Raw genomic sequence first — 6,799 nt, forward strand, 5'->3', positions numbered from 1 at the left:
TCATAAAAATTAGCTAGTAAACTCCATACCGGCTAAGTGTAGTTGAATTGTTGGGAAACCATACTTTCTGTTAAGGATTGGCTTTATAAGCCACTTCTTAAGCTAAAATCTTACTGAACTCTTAGTTAGACTAAAGTATGTATAGTAAGTACTGATGAGCTAGTGAACTTGTAACTCAGCTGTCTCGACCCAAAGCAAACCCATTAAGCTTATTCCACAAACTGCCTTAGAATATCCAACTCTAATTATATGAGTCACAAAGTTTAATCAATAACTTTTCAGTTATTGACAAATTTATCTCAAGAATTTCAATTAAATTTAATTTTTTAATTTAATAATGTTTTTTAATCGAAAAAAAAACTTAAATATTTTGGGATTTAATTATAAGTTTCACTTAAAAGCAATAATTATTAAACTCTGTATAAACCTACTCCAACTCTTCAAAGTTGCTATGAAACTTTGGAAAATTAATTTGATTACATTTTGATCTCATCCGCTGAAGAGACTTGCCCTGCAGATTGACAAATAGGATGAGGAGCTGAGAAGCAAAGTCCATAAAAAATATTTCAGTAAGCGATTATAAAAAATAAAAATAAAAAAGCTTGCAGATAACATAACTATTTCTTTTTTAAGAGATCTCGCTTCACAATATAAAAGCCTCTTTGCTAGCATAAAGTCATATAATTGGTTACTAAATCCCGTTGGGCTGTTTAATGATTGTTCACAAATATAAGAAATAATGGAATAATAATCATTGTGTGAGAGAAATGCCTGAAAGCAGCTGCAACTGCACATTGCTGCAGAAAAATTGATGGAAAATGAACATTTTTTTTCTTCTTTCTGTATTTTGGCTTGTTCTCTGCACTCCGTTTGGCTTTTCTGAAATTTAATTCAGATGGAAGCTGTGGCCAGGTTAAAACTTTGCCATTTTCTCATGGCTTTTAATTAATTCCCTGTGCAAATGAAATAAATATTTCGCCCAAACATAAACTTGTTTTGGAAATAGTCGAACATTAGTGTTGTCATTGAAATGAAATTTCATATTTTGTTTGCATGATGTCAACATGGCTCTGCCCCTCCCCGACCAGCCCACCCTCACCTCTTCTCTTTATATTTTCATTTAATGGAGCATTTATTGGAGCTTAGCTTCAAAATTTATTATGCATAAAATGGCAACAGAAATTCTAATAAAATATCTATTGAAAGTTTTATTGTTTAGTTGAACACACACACAAACAAGCTAACTTTCACACACGTCTACACACATGTATACAGTTGTATAGAAAAAATATTTGCTTTTTCATATAGTAAACTTATGTTGTTGTTGTTGTTGCTGCTGCTTGAAGCATTTTGTGAAATATTCAATTTTTCTATGCATCGACCAAAATGTTGAAATTTTTGTTGCTTAGTTTTCTGCGTCTGCGGCATGCTCCCAACTATGTTGTATATAAGCAAAATGACTTTTTTCATATTTTTTGTTGTGTGCGTGGTTTTTGTTCATATTTTTGGCGGACACTGCGCGCCTGTGTATGTTGTTTTTCTATTTGTTTTAATAGACTACACTGCGAACTCGACTGTTTGGGACTTAGGGCTGGCGTTGGCGTTGGCGCTGGCTTTGGCAAATATCCTGCGGCACTAGCATTCACATTCATATGAGTTTATCGCATGGCGAGGGTGCACTGGATTTAGTGATTTGCTCGTTTATATGTATAAGTGCGGCATATGTGTGTGCTTACGGCTGCTACATATGTGCAAGGCTCTGTGGGGCTCTGTGTGGCTCTGTGTGTGTGTGTGCGGGAAAATCACATATACAAATGGTGATTTCACTTTCTCTTTGCCTGGCAGGCGTGGCATAAGACGTCGAGAGGCGCTTAGTTGAACTTAGCCAAAGACTTTGGCTTTAGCCTCGGTCTGCCGACTGCCAGCAGCTGGCAGTCGGATTGCGGCTGCTCTGAGACGTTTGTATTCCAGGTAACCAAAAGTGGTCTTAAGGCAATTGCCTGGGCACTGAATCTGTGAGCTCTTCTGGCTTCCAGCGGCAACATGTCAGCATTGCTTTATCCCTAGTACACGTAAACACATAGAGGCAAAATGAAATACTCTTACTATTACGACTCCAAAGACAAAGAACTATTATGAAGCAACTATCTGTCTTTAAGTTTAGTCAATGAATCTTACCAACTTTTGCTTATTAAGTTTCTTGATTTGATTACATAATAAGTTTCACTCGACTGAAGGTATATCTAACTATAATCCAACAAGCTTTAGCTTAGATGTCTCGGAAAAATGACGAATTTTCTTATAAGCAATGCCTATGCTTGAGATAATAATATAAATACGTAATAATATAAAATGTATATAAAATACTTATGTATGATAGTATGATTCGATTAGAATTCCAATTCATTTAAATTGGAAAAAAAATTGCATTAAGTCTTAAGATAAAATATTTAAAATATTTATTTACCCAATATTTTGAGAGCAACTTATCAGTTTAAAATACTTCATAATTATTTAAGCAATTCATTTCACAATGAAGTAAAATAAAGTTCATTCAATAATTTACACTCGATTGACCATCAACAATTTTTTTATATAAAAGTTTTTGCATGAAAACTACAGTTAAAACAATTAAAGAAGCATTTTGCTTAATAAATATATATATATGCATACATATATATATATATATATATATATATATATATATATATATATATATATATATATATATATATATATATATATATGAAAACATATTTATTTATGTATTTTTAAATTCAGTCTTTATAGCTTAGTTAAAGTAAATCTGATTTTCCGAGAATAGAGAGTAGACAAAACGAAATAAAATATTCTTGGTATAATCAATTCATTTGTATAATCAACTTGGGAAGATGTTGAAGTTCTTTTAATGGATTTAATTTCAAATGTGAATTATTGTAATATTTAGTTTATATATATACTGAAGTGCTTTAGTACTCGACTGAGTTTAAGCAGCAGAACTTATTTAGGTAATAAGCACTTAAGGATTTATAATTATTATTCTAGAACATTTATAGGGGCTGAGTCTGTCAGCCATTGCTAATCGTATCATTTAGGATTCAGCTCAGTTTTATCATTTTTTAATTTAAATGTATACTTCATATTAGATACCAAAGTTTTTTTTAAATCAAATTATTTATAACAAGGCAGAGTCCTCTAGTCGATACTGTTCGACTAGGAGATACCCTGAACCCTATTCCAATCATTATACGTTTCTTCTATACATTCATTACAGACGACATCCCATAGATAGAGAGATAGATAATTCTAAAGTTTTCAACATTTACAGAGTTCAAGCTACGCTTAAAAAATGAACTTCAACTATAGATAATGATCGGTAATAGAAAAATGGGATCAATTAAAAAATAAAATTCATAGATAAATAATAGATAAATGACATTTAAATTTCATTAATACATAAATATAAATCTACAGTTTATGGGATTTACCACGGACGGACAGACAGGGCTATGTAGACTCAGCCCGTCATCTTGCTCAAGAATATATATACTCCTCCCAGCACCGATCTACATTTTCTCAATAACATCATGCCCTAAGTTTCCATTTTCAATGGGAGTTAACCAAATAGAGCAAATATGTTTTGTAGTCTAGTATTATTCCAGTAAACGCGTCGCTTCCTTTCGACTCTTATACTGAAGTAAGACTGAACCACTAAACTAAATATAACAGTATATATGTATGTATATACACACGTATGTATGTATGGGTAGTTGTTTATCTACCTTTGGCAAACTTACAGAATTATAGCTTTACCTTTAAGCCAGCGTCCGTACATAAACTTGAACTTAATGCGCAAGTTTTAGCATAGAACTTCACGAAAGCCGGAGGAAAAAGTTTGGCTTTGGCTGTTTCTTTTGGGCTGGCTAATCCAAGGGCGAGGCAAAGCGCTTTCCTTTTTGTCCAGCTCACACAGAGGCAGAAAGTCAAGAATTTGATGAATTTAACGAATTTGATTTAATGTATTTTGTGCAGTTCGAGTTATTTTTGTTCTAATGCCAAAATATTTGCAGCTGCAGTTTGTATCTTAAGAATGCACTTGCACTCCGCACTCGTATCTGTCTTGCCCTCTCTTTCTCTTAGAGTCTCTTTCACTCGCTTGTCTCGCTTATGCCAGACGTTGACAATTGTGATAAATTATGACAGCACGCGAGCACTTGCCGGCGATGCTTGACTGGCTGCACTGAGTCCGCACGCACACACACACTCGGCACACACTCGGCACACACTCAGGCACACACTCTCGCACACACAGACGCGTTTAAACAATAGCAAGAGAGCAAAGTGAGCTTCATTAATTTGCTTTATTTTTGTTCATCAATTTGTGCTCAGGTTTTGCCCGTTGTTTATTTGGCAGCCAATTAATTGGCAGTGGCGTTAAGGCGTTGAGGCGTGGCAACTTCCAGCTAACTAATGAGCGCGAAAGCGAATGTCGATTTCTATTGCCCCATCTAGATCTAAGGATCTGCACGCCTGGCTGACCGTGTGCTGTCATTTATTTGCTTAAGACTATTGTGCTTGGTATTTCCTTTCATGTGTTGAATTTTGTATTTTTATTTATTTTTGTTTTCTTTCTATCTTTTTTTTGCAATTCACTTTTACTTCGCACACTTACACACACGCACGCACGCACAAAGCTTTTGCCTTTGCGAGATGAAAATCTTTCTTTTATGCTCGCGTTGTTGTTGTTGTTGTTGTTGTTTCGGTTAGCAGCAGCAACAATTCTCGTAATCCGCTTTTGGCCTAAATTTCAATTCTTATTTGATTCTTTTTCTTTGTACAGCTGCTGCTGTTGTTGTTGTTGTTTTTGTAGTGTATGTGTTGCTCTTTGAGCAATTTTTAAGTCTCTTTTTTGTTGCTTTGCCTTTGCGTGTTTATTTTAACGCGAAATTACGACAAATGCTGGCAAAGGTGCCCTGTCCCCACTCCCAGTTGCTTCGACCGCTGCCCGGACAACGCTGACTATTCGCACGCACTTTGAGCCGGCTAGGGGTCGCGGTTGTTAGGACTGGCACACACACAGACGCACTCGCACCTGACTCGACCCGCTGCGCAGCATCCGCGTCCACGACAATAATTTGTGGACTGGCTTACGCGCTATTTATTTAATTTTTTGTTTTTGCCTTTTCTTCAGCCTTTTGCCTAATTGCCGCACAGATTGCGAGCGATTGGGGCGAGTTTGCGTTAAGTTTGATTACTGTTGGCTTTCTTCTTGCTCCGGCTCTACACCCAAACAATGTCTCATTTTAGACACGAAACGATGCGCACATGAAAATTGTTTATCAGACGCGTCTGCGGAACCGATAAAATAAAGCGCGCGCGCGTGCGAACGACTGCGAGTACGAGAACCGAATGAGAGACTGAAGCGACGTAGTCGACAGGCGCTGCCGACCAGATCGAACAATTGGTTCGATGCAAATGTTCGATGCCAAACCAGGCCAAGTTGCAAGCCAACGCCAAGCGAAACGTTAATTTGAAATTGAAAAACCTTTCTGAGGAATCCGAAATAAAAGAGGCAATTGTATGACAATATCTGAATGTGTTTTATTATTCTATGAATGTGAGGTCCTGAGTTCTTGACCCATTTTATTAATAAATGCAAAGACAACATTCGCTCTTCTCAGCATTTGTTGCCAAGCAAACGCTATTCTTAGCGCAACAGTTGAACATCAAATGAATGCTATTTCCGTGATATACATTTTGTGCTACCAATTAACCCTAGGCACCAAGTTCGTACCCCTAAATAGGATTAGTGCCATAGTAAATAATCGGATGCTGTGCGAATACTGAACATCCATCAAATTCTGTTATGTGTTTCTGGCTGTTAACAGCATCGAACACAAATGTTGTGTACGCAACAGGAGAACGTGTTCGACGTCGCACTTCACGAAGGCGAGGCGAATGTTCGGCGTTTCGTTGCTCGGTCGGTCAAACCCCCCACCCACACGACCATGCGACGAGAGCCTTCAGAGCGCAATGATGCTCTCTTTCAACTCGCGTGCTCCTCGAGCGCTGCAGGCTCGGCTATTGTGCTACGCAACATGTTGCGGCAACATGCAGGCATGGACTTGACCTTTGGCAACAGCCTTTTTACTGTTGTTTTATGCAACCAATTAATAGACAACTCGAACACACACACACACAGGCGAGAGCACGTATCTCTGTGTGTGTGTGTGGGTGATTTATTGCAAGCAGTCATAAATCTGCGCACAGCATAAACAAAAACATGCATAATTTCCATAAATCTTTTATGGCGTCGTGTTAAAAGTTTTGGCCAGGCCAATTATGCGCCCAAAACTAGGCACTAATTTGACAGCAAGTGGCTAAAAACCCACTTCTGCGGGTCACTCAACCCAAGCCCCAGCACGAGCTGCTCCCAGCTCCCAGCTGCCAGCTGGCTGCTAGCTGCTAGCTGCTGGCAAAAGCCATAAGTAAACACAAATTGAGTTATCTGCTGGTCAACAGCATTAATGAAGCGCACACACAAGCAGCGTCAATTATTCGCCTCTCTCTCTCTCTCTCGCGCGCTGTGTGTGCCTGGGCTATCGATGGCCAGCAAGGACAATTATGACCCTGCTGTGCCATTGCTTTAACCCCAAATAGCAATGACCGCTCGTTAACTAATTCATTTCAATTTCTAGAAATGCGTCAAATTCGTCGTCAGTTAATTAAGCGAAGCCCAAGACGATTGCAACAATGCAAGCTCTGGCATTGATTCCAGGAAAAGCTAAAGACTCTCTCT

The 6,799-nt window shown here is 37.7% G+C and overlaps 1 protein-coding gene across 1 annotated transcript in view; it reads right to left on the reverse strand.

Moving 5' to 3' along the window:
* Window positions 1–5,395, reverse strand: part of LOC111599575 (nephrin) — a 75,652-nt gene extending 70,257 nt beyond the window's left edge. The window contains exon 1 of the mRNA XM_023315249.2: window positions 3,814–5,395. The gene's annotated coding sequence lies outside the window, so the exon portion shown is untranslated. The remainder of the gene's footprint in view (window positions 1–3,813) is intronic.
* Window positions 5,396–6,799: the final 1,404 nt, after the last annotated feature.

The sequence above is a fragment of the Drosophila hydei genome, unplaced genomic scaffold (assembly GCF_003285905.1).
Source record: "Drosophila hydei strain 15085-1641.00,03,60 unplaced genomic scaffold, DhydRS2 tig00008121-arrow-pilon, whole genome shotgun sequence".
NCBI classification, from domain to species: domain Eukaryota; kingdom Metazoa; phylum Arthropoda; class Insecta; order Diptera; family Drosophilidae; genus Drosophila; species Drosophila hydei.